This window comes from Thalassophryne amazonica, chromosome 9 (genome assembly GCF_902500255.1).
Source record: "Thalassophryne amazonica chromosome 9, fThaAma1.1, whole genome shotgun sequence".
NCBI classification, from domain to species: Eukaryota; Metazoa; Chordata; class Actinopteri; order Batrachoidiformes; family Batrachoididae; genus Thalassophryne; species Thalassophryne amazonica.
The window spans coordinates 79,864,195-79,877,404 of NC_047111.1; the positions used below are offsets into that span (position 1 = coordinate 79,864,195).

General features: G+C 41.5%; 1 protein-coding gene and 1 long non-coding RNA gene across 2 annotated transcripts in view; one reads left to right on the forward strand and one right to left on the reverse strand.

Moving 5' to 3' along the window:
• Positions 1 to 13,210, reverse strand: part of LOC117517484 (zinc finger and BTB domain-containing protein 20-like) — a 67,204-nt gene that overhangs the window by 46,309 nt on the left and 7,685 nt on the right.
• The window catches only part of LOC117517485, a 16,105-nt gene continuing 9,200 nt past the window's right edge, over positions 6,306 to 13,210 (forward strand). The window contains exon 1 of the long non-coding RNA XR_004562739.1: positions 6,306 to 6,753. This is a non-coding gene — a long non-coding RNA (uncharacterized LOC117517485). The remainder of the gene's footprint in view (positions 6,754 to 13,210) is intronic.

Below are 13,210 nucleotides of genomic sequence, written 5' to 3' on the forward strand. Positions count from 1 at the left end.
TTCCATCCTGGTCATGGAACATCCGACCAGCTCTTTACTCTCACAAGGATCCTGGAGGGTGCCTGGGAGTATGCCCACCCACTCTACATGCGTATGATCAGGTACCCTGGGAGATACTGTGGGAAGTGCTGCGAGAGTATAGAGTGACGGGGTCCATTCTCAGGGCCATCCAATCTCTGTACTCGCAAAGCGAGAGCTGTGTTCGGGTGCTTGGCAGTAAGTCAGACTCGTTTCCGGTGGAGGTTGGCCTCCGCCACGGCTGCGCCTTGTCAACCTGTTTGTGATATTCATGGACAGGATATTGAGGCGTAGTCGGGGGGAGGAGGGTTTCCAGTTTGGTGGGCTCAGGGTCTCATCACTGCTTTTTGCAGATGATGTGGTACTGTTGCTTCATCGGCCGGTGACCTCCAACACTCACTGGATCGATTCGTAGCCGAGTGTGAAGTGGCTGGGATGAGGATCATCACCTCTAAATCTCAGGCCATGGTTCTCAGCAGGAAAACGATGGATTGCCTACTCTGGGTAGGGAGTACGGACTTGGCCCAAGTGAAGGAGTTCAAGTACCTCGGGGTCTTGTTCACGAGTGAGGGGACGATGGTTCATGAGACTGGCCGGAGAATCGGCGCAGTAGGGGCAGTATTGCATTCGCTATACCGTACTGTTGTGACGAAAAGGGAGCTGACCCAAAAGGTGAAGCTCTCGATCTACTGGTCAATCTTCATTATTACTCTCACCTATGGTCATGAGTGTTGGGTCATGACTGAAAGAACAAGATTGCGGGTACAAGCGGCCGAAATGGGCTTCCTCAGGAGGGTGGCTGGTGCCTCTCTTAGAGATAGGGTGAGAAGTTCGGTCATCCGTGGGGAGCTCGGAGTAGAGTCGCTGCTCCTTTGCGTTGAAAGGAGCCAGCTGAGGTGGTTCGAGCATCTGGTAAGGATGCCTCCTGGGCGCCTCCCAAGGGAGGTGTTCCAGGCACGTCCATCTGGGAGGATTCCCCGGGGAAGACCCAGGACTAGGTGGAGAGATTATATCTCCACATTGGCCTGGGAATGCCTTGGGATCCCCCAGTCAGAGGTGGTCAATGTGGCATGGGAAAGGGAAGTCTGGGGTCCCCTGCTGGAACTGTTGCCCCCGCGACCCGAACCCGGAAAAGCGGTTGAAGATCAATCAATCAATCAATTTTTTTATATAGCGCCAAATCACAACAAACAGTTGCCCCAAGGCGCTTTATATTGTAAGGCAAGGCCATACAATAATTATGTAAAACCCCAACGGTCAAAACGACCCCCTGTGAGCAAGCACTTGGCTACAGTGGGAAGGAAAAACTCCCTTTTAACAGGAAGAAACCTGGCAGAACCAGCAGAACCAGGCTCAGGGAGGGGCAGTCTTCTGCTGGGACTGGTTGGGGCTGAGGGAGAGAACCAGGAAAAAGACATGCTGTGGAGGGGAGCAGAGATCGATCACTAATGATTAAATGCAGAGTGGTGCATACAGAGCAAAAAGAGAAAGAAACAGTGCATCATGGGAACCCCCCAGCAGTCTACGTCTATAGCAGCATAACTAAGGGATGGTTCAGGGTCACCTGATCCAGCCCTAACTATAAGCTTTAGCAAAAAGGAAAGTTTTAAGCCTAATCTTAAAAGTAGAGAGGGTGTCTGTCTCCCTGATCTGAATTGGGAGCTGGTTCCACAGGAGAGGAGCCTGAAAGCTGAAGGCTCTGCCTCCCATTCTACTCTTACAAACCCTAGGAACTACAAGTAAGCCTGCAGTCTGAGAGCGAAGCGCTCTATTGGGGTGATATGGTACTACGAGGTCCCTAAGATAAGATGGGACCTGATTATTCAAAACCTTATAAGTAAGAAGAAGAATTTTAAATTCTATTCTAGAATTAACAGGAAGCCAATGAAGAGAGGCCAATATGGGTGAGATATGCTCTCTCCTTCTAGTCCCCGTCAGGCCAAGTACAATAACTTCAGTTTTATCTGAGTTTAAAAGCAGGAAATTAGAGGTCATCCATGTCTTTATGTCTGTAAGACAATCCTGCAGTTTAGCTAATTGGTGTGTGTCCTCTGGCTTCATGGATAGATAAAGCTGGGTATCATCTGCGTAACAATGAAAATTTAAGCAATACCGTCTAATAATACTGCCTAAGGGAAGCATATATAAAGTGAATAAAATTGGTCCTAGCACAGAACCTTGTGGAACTCCATAATTAACTTTAGTCTGTGAAGAAGATTCCCCATTTACATGAACAAATTGTAATCTATTAGACAAATATGATTCAAACCACCGCAGCGCAGTGCCTTTAATACCTATGGCATGCTCTAATCTCTGTAATAAAATTTTATGGTCAACAGTATCAAAAGCAGCACTGAGGTCTAACAGAACAAGCACAGAGATGAGTCCACTGTCCGAGGCCATAAGAAGATCATTTGTAACCTTCACTAATGCTGTTTCTGTACTATGATGAATTCTAAAACCTGACTGAAACTCTTCAAATAGACCATTCCTCTGCAGATGATCAGTTAGCTGTTTTACAACTACCCTTTCAAGAATTTTTGAGAGAAAAGGAAGGTTGGAGATTGGCCTATAATTAGCTAAGATAGCTGGGTCAAGTGATGGCTTTTTAAGTAATGGTTTAATTACTGCCACCTTAAAAGCCTGTGGTACATAGCCAACTAACAAAGATAGATTGATCATATTTAAGATCGAAGCATTAAATAATGGTAGGGTTTCCTTGAGCAGCCTGGTAGGAATGGGGTCTAATAAACATGTTGATGGTTTGGATGAAGTAACTAATGAAAATAACTCAGACAGAACAATCGGAGAGAAAGAGTCTAACCAAATACCGGCATCACTGAAAGCAGCCAAAGATAACGATACGTCTTTGGGATGGTTATGAGTAATTTTTTCTCTAATAGTTAAAATTTTGTTAGCAAAGAAAGTCATGAAGTCATTACTAGTTAAAGTTAATGGAATACTCAGCTCAATAGAGCTCTGACTCTTTGTCAGCCTGGCTACAGTGCTGAAAAGAAACCTGGGTGTTCTTATTTTCTTCAATTAGTGATGAGTAGAAAGATGTCCTAGCTTTACAGAGGGCTTTTTATAGAGCAACAGACTCTTTTTCCAGGCTAAGTGAAGATCTTCTAAATTAGTGAGACGCCATTTCCTCTCCAACTTACGGGTTATCTGCTTTAAGCTACGAGTTTGAGAGTTATACCACGGAGTCAGACACTTCTGATTTAAAGCTCTCTTTTTCAGAGGAGCTACAGCATCCAAAGTTGTCTTCAATGAGGATGTAAAACTATTGACGAGATACTCTATCTCCCTTACAGAGTTTAGGTAGCTACTCTGCACTGTGTTGTTATATGGCATTAGAGAACATAAAGAAGGAATCATATCCTTAAACCTAGTTACAGCGCTTTCTGAAAGACTTCTAGTGTAATGAAACTTATTCCCTACTGCTGGGTAGTCCATCAGAGTAAATGTAAATGTTATTAAGAAATGATCAGACAGAAGGGAGTTTTCAGGGAATACTGTTAAGTCTTCTATTTCCATACCATAAGTCAGAACAAGATCTAAGATATGATTAAAGTGGTGGGTGGACTCATTTACTTTTTGAGCAAAGCCAATAGAGTCTAATAATAAATTAAATGCAGTGTTGAGGCTGTCATTCTCAGCATCTGTGTGGATGTTAAAATCGCCCACTATAATTATCTTATCTGAGCTAAGCACTAAGTCAGACAAAAGGTCTGAAAATTCACAGAGAAACTCACAGTAACGACCAGGTGGACGATAGATAATAACAAATAAAACTGGTTTTTGGGACTTCCAATTTGGATGGACAAGGCTAAGAGACAAGCTTTCAAATGAATTAAAGCTCTGTCTGGGTTTTTGATTAATTAATAAGCTGGAATGGAAGATTGCTGCTAATCCTCCGCCCCGGCCCGTGCTACGAGCATTCTGACAGTTAGTGTGACTCGGGGGTGTTGACTCATTTAAACTAACATATTCATCCTGCTGTAACCAGGTTTCTGTTAGGCAGAATAAATCAATATGTTGATCAATTATTATATCATTTACCAACAGGGACTTAGAAGAGAGAGACCTAATGTTTAATAGACCACATTTAACTGTTTTAGTCTGTGGTGCAGTTGAAGGTGCTATATTATTTTTTCTTTTTGAATTTTTATGCTTAAATAGATTTTTGCTGGTTATTGGTAGTCTGGGAGCAGGCACCGTCTCTACGGGGATGGGGTAATGAGGGGATGGCAGGGGGAGAGAAGCTGCAGAGAGGTGTGTAAGACTACAACTCTGCTTCCTGGTCCCAACCCTGGATAGTCACGGTTTGGAGGATTTAAGAAAATTGGCCAGATTTCTAGAAATGAGAGCTGCTCCATCCAAAGTGGGATGGATGCCGTCTCTCCTAACAAGACCAGGTTTTCCCCAGAAGCTTTGCCAATTATCTATGAAGCCCACCTCATTTTTGGACACCACTCAGACAGCCAGCAATTCAAGGAGAACATGCGGCTAAACATGTCACTCCCGGTCCGATTGGGGAGGGGCCCAGAGAAAACTACAGAGTCCGACATTGTTTTTGCAAAGTTACACACCGATTTAATGTTAATTTTAGTGACCTCCGATTGGCGTAACCGGGTGTCATTACTGCCGACGTGAATTACAATCTTACCAAATTTACGCTTAGCCTTAGCCAGCAGTTTCAAATTTCCTTCAATGTCGCCTGCTCTGGCCCCCGGAAGACAATTGACTATGGTTGCTGGTGTCGCTAACTTCACATTTCTCAAAACAGAGTCGCCAATAACCAGAGTTTGATCCTCGGCGGGTGTGTCGTCGAGTGGGGAAAAACGGTTAGAAATGTGAACGGGTTGGCGGTGTACACGGGGCTTCTGTTTAGGGCTACGCTTCCTCCTCACAGTCACCCAGTCAGCCTGCTTTCCCGGCTGCTCGGGATCTGCCAGGGGGGAACTAACGGCGGCTAAGCTACCTTGGTCCGCACCGACTACAGGGGCCTGGCTAGCTGTAGAATTTTCCACGGTGCGGAGCCGAGTCTCCAATTCGCCCAGCCTGGCCTCCAAAGCTACGAATAAGCTACACTTATTACAAGTACCGTTACTGCTAAAGGAGGCCGAGGAATAACTAAACATTTCACACCCAGAGCAGAAAAGTGCGGGAGAGACAGGAGAAGCCGCCATGCTAAATCGGCTAAGAGCTAGTAGCTACGCTAAGCTAGCGGATTCCTAAAAACATGCAAAGTGAATAATGTGTAAATAATTTAGAGGTGATTCAGCAGAAGGAGTGCTTTAGTTAAGGCACGTAAAGATTACACTGGGAAACAAATCGTAATCTAGATAACTAGATAAATCTAACTGCGCAGATTAAACAGCTAACAGATACAGAAAAACACCGCTGTGCTCCGGAACAGGAAGTGATACAATACCGCAGTGAGAGCCAACCACCAGTAGAGGCAAGCAAGATATACAATTCATTGTATTTTTAGAGTAGTTCCTATTGGATGACAGCACAGTGCACAGACAGTAGGCATGCTTGTCTCTCAAGATAAGCAAGGCTGCCTGAGGTCCATTCACCATAAACAACTGGAGCTGAAAAACCAGACCAGCACATGGATCTCATGCCAAACCCCCTTAGGTCACTCAGAACAAATGGGATTCAGTATACAGTAAGTAACAATTGCAATTAATTTACAAAAACTAAAATGTTCACTTGATTCAATGATAACATCTCACTGGCAGCAAATTTATGAAAACAGGTCAGTGTGGTTTTACAGGTTCTATACTTCCCAATACATTTAAATAGTCCTGAGAAAAATGCCTTCTTGTACACAGTCTTGTCTTTGTTGAATGTCATTATTTTTCCTTACAGTAAAAAGTAAGTAAGTCCCTTCGGCTGCTCCCTTCTTTGCACTCGGGGTCACCACAGCAGATTCAAAGTGGATCTGCATGTTGAACGAGCCCTTCCCGATGCAACTCCACATTATGTGGAGAAATGTGGCAGGGGTGGGATTTGAACCAGGAACCTTACACAGCAAACCATGTACACTAACCACTTGTCCACCACTTACAGTAATGCTGGTGTAATTATTGTTAACCCATTCATTGCCACCAGCACCTTTTTATTATTTTTGCAGTGGGTCAGCTGTTTATGAAAAATATTCAAAAGCTCCAGTGCAGATTTTTGTTCCTAATCTGTTTGTTTTTGTTTAATGTCTCAGTGTGTTTATTATGAGCATCCAGCTTGAAGATAAAAACAAAAACATAGTGTGCTTCCTATAATGCTTTTGACAAAGCTCAAAAGAAACCCTGATATTGCTGCTGAAAAGAGTAAAGGCAGATCATAATAAAACAGGTTTCAGTCACAGTGAATTAGACATTTTTAACTTGACAGCAGAATATAGTTTAGAATTTTTTAATTGTATTATGATGGAGCTTTCTTTTGAGGTCTTTTCTATTCCATGGCCTGACTAATGTATTAGTACACAAAATACCACACATTTCAGCTGTTCACATGGCTGTTTTTGTGACTGGTAAAGTTCAGGGTGGCTCAGACAGTTCTCTGAAAACTAGCCGCAAACATACGTAGACAGAGCAGAGAACTCACAGGCTGCATGATCACCCGTTGGCTCTGTTTATGATAATTACGTGGCCGTTTGGTCCTTCTAATACACGTGAATACAAGCTGCTCACAGTAATCTGTTGGACAGAGTAGAATCATTTTGTTGGCTATGGTGGAGGCATGCAAGCATTGAACATTTTAATACATTTATTTTGTTCCGTTTCCTGCTATTACTCTTAAGTTTTAAGATGTTCAAAAACTGGGGGGCAATTTTAAGAAAAACTAATCAATCACATCACATTTTCTCTGACCCAAATGCTTGTTTTTACCAAATGACCTTCTAAATTCCAGAAATGGCCTGCTGGTTTATAATCAGGTTGGGACGACAAGTCAAAACAGTCGTCTGTGTCTAGGTTGTACCCAACTAGTCGATTAATTTTCTTCTACTTGACAAATTGGGTATTTCAGATTCGCTACTTTTCCTACAATTTATGGGTAAATGAATAACAAAAACAGTGTGTGTCATGCCCAGCCCTGGTCTAGGCCTTAATCCTTATTTTGCCTCTTCCTTTGGCTCACCTCCTGCCCCAGCTTTGATGTATTAGTTGCTTGTTTACATCATGTGTTTATTCTCTGTTCTATTTTGCTTTGTCAGTTTGTTTCTTTGTTACTTTTCATACTTTAGCCATTGTCCAGTTCCGTTCTAAGTTTGTTCAGCCGGTTTGTGTTTTCATTGTTTATCATTTAGCTATCATCTGTTTATTTTTGCTGTTCTCATTTCTGTTGTTTTCTGTTGTACTTTTATATGGGGTTTTGCTTTCTGTTAATTAGTCAGTTCCTGCTTAGTTTTGCTTCAGTATTGATTTTCTCTTTTCTGATCAGTTCTCATGTAGTTTTTATTTTGTACTTATTATATCTTGGTTCGCTTTTAGTTCCCATGATTCATGCTCTGTCCTGGTCCTCTAGTATTATATTCTGTCCTTAGATTCTGTTTTTGCTCTGTTCTCACTTTGTCCTCATTTGTTTGTGTTCACTCCACTTCCCGCACCTGCCCCTTGTCTTTGTCTCTCACACTTTGATTCTGTCTGCTTTGTATTTTCATTCACTCCCACTCTTGCACCTGCTCATGCATCTTTCTATCTGACATTACTCCACTTTGTGCACTCCTGTCCCCACTATCTTGCCTATGTATACTCTTTGTCCACTAGTCACGCCCCTTTCTAGATTGTTCTTCACGTGCACCAAATTAACACCCGCTTCACATCACCCTGATTTGTTTGCTGCTTATTTAAACCATCACAGTCTCACAGCTATTTAAACCATCACAGTCTCACAGCTCACTGCCAGTTTGTCATTGTACTTAGCACACATTCCAGCCTTTTGATCACAGTCCTGTTTTGTTTAGCTGTGTAATGTCTTCTGCTCTGTATTCCCCGACCACGCCTTTTGCCTCATCCCTGACTACTGTGTTTGCTCGTGCTTCTGATCCCTGCTGAACTATGACTGCGTTTTTGCCTGATCCTCTTTGTACCTCCGCTCCGCTGCTTGATTGCTGGTGCACCGAACCTAAGCAAGGAATAAAGATGATGATTTCTTATACACCAAAGCCTTGCTTAGGCGTCTGCATTGCAGGTCCAGCCACTATGGTTGTCGGGCAGTCTGACTCAATTTTTAGATTTTCATACACTGTATTTTCTGGACTACAACCCCTGGCAAAAATTATGGAATCACCGGCCTCGGAGGATGTTCATTCAGTTGTTTAATTTTGTAGAAAAAAAGCAGATCACAGACATGACACAAAACTAAAGTAATTTCAAATGGCAACTTTCTGGCTGTAAAAAACACTATAAGAAATCAGGAAAAAAAACTGTGGCAGTCAGTAACGGTTACTGTTTTAGACCAAGCAGAGGGAAAAAAATATGGACTCACTCAATTCCGAGGAATAAATTATGGAATCACCCTGTATATTTTCATCCCCAAAAGTAACACCTGCATCAAATCAGATCTGCTCGTTAGTCTGCATCTAAAAAGGAGTGATCACACCTTGGAGAGCTGTTCCACCAAGTGGACTGACATGAATCATGTCAATTGAAACAAAGGAGAGGATTATCAACTCTTAAAAGAGGGTAAATCATCACGCAATGTTGCAAAAGATGTTGGTTGTTCACAGTCAGCTGTATCTAAACTCTGGACCAAATACAAACAACATGGGAAGGTTGTTAAAGGCAAACATACTGGTAGACCAAGGAAGACATCAAAGCGTCAAGACAGAAAACGTAAGCAATATGTCTCAAAAATCGAAAATGCACAACAAAACAAATGAGGAACGAATGGGAGGAAACTGGAGTCAACGTCTGTGACCGAACTGTAAGAAACCGCCTAAAGGAAATGGGATTTACATACAGAAAAGCTAAACGAAAGCCATCATTAACACCTAAACAGAAAAAACAAGGTTACAATGGGCTAAGGAAAAGCAATCGTGGACTGTGGATGACTGGATGAAAGTCATATTCAGTGATGAATCTCAAATCTGCATTGGGCAAGGTGATGATGCTCGAACTTTTGTTTGGTGCCGTTCCAATGAGATTTATAAAGATGACTGCCTGAAGAGAACATGTAAATTTCCACAGTCATTGACGATATGGGGCTGCATGTCAGGTAAAGGCACTGGGGAGATGGCTGTCATTACATCATCAATAAATGCACAAGTTTACGTTGATATTTTGGACAATTGAAAGGATGTTTGGGGATGATGAAATCATTTTTCAAGATGATAATGCATCTTGCCATAGAGCAAAAACTGCGAAAACATTCCTTGCAAAAAGACACATAGGGTCAATGTCATGGCATAGGGTCAATGTCAACGAGCAGATCTGATTTGATGCAGGTGTTAGTTTGGGGGATGAAAATTTACAGGGTGATTCCATAATTTTTTCCTCAGAATTGAGTGATTCCATATTTTTTCCTCTGCTTGGTCTAAAAAAGTAACCGTTACTGACTGCCACAATCTTTTTTTCTTGATTTCTTATAGTGTTTCTTAAAGCCAGAAAGTTGCCATTTGAAATGACTTTAGTTTTGTGTCATGTCTGTGATCTGCTTTTTTTCTACAAAATTAAACAACTGAATGAACATCCTCCGAGGCCGGTGATTCCATAATTTTTGCCAGGGGTTGTATTTTAACAAACACAGACCAACATCCACCAGTACCAGTAACTTCAGAAAAAAGGGAGAAGTGTATAACCCAAAGACCACCATCCCCACAGTGAAATACTGCGGTGGGAGTACTATGCTGGGATGCTTCAGTGTGTCTGGAACTGGGAGTCTCCTCAAGGTGGAAGAAATCCTGAAGAAAGATGGCTATATTAAGATTTTGAAAGAAAACCTCAAGCTCTCAGCAGCAAAACTGGGCTGAGTCATCGCTTTGTCTTCCAGCATGATAATGACCAAAAACATACATCACTCCTGGTGTAGAACTACCTCCAGAAGACCAAAGTGCATGTTACTGGCTGGTCTGCAAAAAACCCTGACTTCAATCACACTGAAAATCTCAGGTGAAATAAAAACTAAGGTTCATATCAGAAGACAATCAAATGTGGAAAAGCTTGAGAGATTTGCCAAAAAAGAATGGGCTGGGATTCCTCAGGAGACATGTCTGAGACCAAATTTTGGTAAGAGAAGATGGCCAGCAGATAAGGTGGCAGTACCTCCACAAGCTTCAGGAAAAGGAAGACTTGCGTCTTGGCAATAAGCTTAAAATGGTGCACTTTCGAGGAACAGCAGCCACTATCACCCAGGTTCTTTCAAATTGCTCTGTAAAGAATCTCTTCTCACAGCAACACGTGTCGAACGTGTTTGACACGTGTCACTGTGAAGGTTGAAGGTAACCACGTCCATGTTCTGGTATGCATGTATTGTATATATGTGTGGAGGAATGTGTATGTGCAGATATACAAGTTACACCTGTTAACATATTTGTGTATGTTGCATTCCTAGTCAATGTGTGTGTGTGTCGATGTGTATCTCAGAATGTGGCCAGCACTTTTTAAATTTTGCAGACTTAGAATGACACTGACTCTCTTGTCATTACACCACTGTAAATGTTACCTGGAGCCTGCATGAACAGGGCCTAGATAGCTTTGATTGTCTGCTGTGTAGAGCATCTACAGTACCTGGTTCATCTAAAATTGAGTCCAGTGTCAGGTTTGGCATGGTTGCAACATCACCCATACTATGGAACCATTGTGGGGTCTGGATGATAACCACCCAGGAAAACAACTAGTCCATCCCCACAGGTCAAAAGAAACATTCTATCTGCTGTAGCCAGGAGAAATGTATGTGTCCTTGCCCTTCTTTAGTTGCTGGGGTCCTCAACACTGAGGCACCTGTGTGCTGGACCACGCTCAGAGAAAAACACAATGTGTCCAAAATGTCGTAGCAGACATTTCCTCACATTGCAAGTGATATCTCAGTCTCCCTAAATAAGTATTGGTTTGTCACACAGTCATTCCAGCTGCAATTATCTGTGTTAATTGTGCACATACAGTCAAATTCAAAATTCAAATTTATTAATTTATATAGTGCCAATTCACAATGAAATCATCTCAAGGCGCTTCACACAACATAAAAAAAAACTGAATTAAAAATTTAAAACACAATAAAAAGACAACCATAAAAGAATACAAGAATGAAAACACATAACACTAATGATAATGCAGGGCCCGAGCTGGTACATAGGGGCTTACCAGGTCAGCCAGATAGGGAGGTGCAAGTCCCTGAACAATTTTATAAACTAATAACAATACTTTAAAATCCGATCTTGCAGCGACTGGAAGCCAGTGCAGGGATGCCAAAACGAGCGTAATGTGGTCAAACTTTCTGCTTTGTGTCAAAATTCTTTCAGCTTCCTTTTCACTTGGGGTCACCACAGCAGATCCATGTTGGATCTACATGTTGATTTGCATGTTTTACACTGGATGCCATTCCTGACCAAACTTCACATTACATGGACAGTGGACACAGGTGGTCTTCACCTGGGAACCTTTGGATTTGGAAGCAAGTGCACCAAACAACTTGGTCACTATACCTCCCATGTGCATACTGCTGTTACATATGGATACAACCTACAGCCACACAGATATAATTGTACTAGATTTTTTCTGTGAAACACTTAAATATCTATTTCAGTTTGTATAATAGGGACCTAAGATGATATTGATGTGTTAGCCACTAAATTATTTAAAATTCAACTGCAACCTTCTCGTTCATGGTAGATATTTCCATGATTTCTATGCCAGTTAAGGAACTGTTCTCTGCATTTTAATAAAATACATCCGCAATATAGAAAATGATTTTCACTGGTTCTGTAATTGAGTAGCAAGTTGGAAAATTAACATCCATAATGGATTTCCTGGTAGTTTGATTTGAAGCTGAGGAAAATTTCTTAAGTAACTGCCATATTAAAATTTGATATTTTATGACTGCTTCAGTTACAGGAATCACAAAGTTTAAATTCATGGTTTAGATTTTATATTATAGATTTTAAACTTATTGAAGACTGTTCATTCAATATATGTAGTAATGTAGGTTCTGTTCTGTTTTGAAAGCAAAACACCCATGTTAATTGTGCATAGCCTCTACATACTGATGCAGCCTACAACCACACACAGTGTAGTAGTTCTTCTGTGAAGTACTGTAATAGCTCTTAGAATCTGCATGAAAGAGGCCTAAGATGACACTGATGTGTTAACTCAGTCTCCCATTGCCAATTTTTGGCCCAATTGCCTTCTTGACTCCAATACTAAGGAGATATGATCAGATTTGCCACAACAAACGTTTACCTTTGTGTGTCATATAACCGTCACGAAACGTGTTTCATATTTGTGACGATATCAAGAAATTATTTCTTGATGGTATCACAGCATTTGTGGTAATTTGGGGGATTAGGGTTATGGTTATGGTTCGGGTTAAAAATAGTAACTGAAACTTGACTGTGTCACGAAAATGTGACACATTTTGTGGAAAAAAGCATGCGACTGGGCTGGTCATACTATTGCGCATAATGACAGCTACTTAGTGCAGACTACAACCAAATACCTACTTGGGCACACTTGCATCCACAAATGGAGCCAAATGCACACGTATGCTCCAAACAGCCTATGCACTAGTCTGATGGTGACTGCCACACTATTACACAAAGCTAAAATGTTAACATCTGTCTTCTGTTAAAGAGTTGAGCATGCATTGCATCGGAATCTGCACAAATTACATCCAATTATTCATTTTTCTGGATCACGACATCTCACAAATTTTTGTAACGTGTTCAAGACCTGCCTGATTAGGTACATCATTCTACAGCACTATTACTACCACAGATCACACACCTTTTATGCACCGACTGGGTATCTGATAGTCTTTTCCACTGAAAACAAAGTACACAATCAAGTGTCAAACATAAGCAATGGAGTCCAGCTTTAGTCACTTATTTAAAACACATCTCCAACCTCCCTGGTCAATGTCGTTTCATGAATTGTATGCAATGAACAATTCTCTTCATTTTAATAAAATTAAATATCTATATCATAAAAAAAATATTAAAACATTTTACAGGCTCTGTAATTGA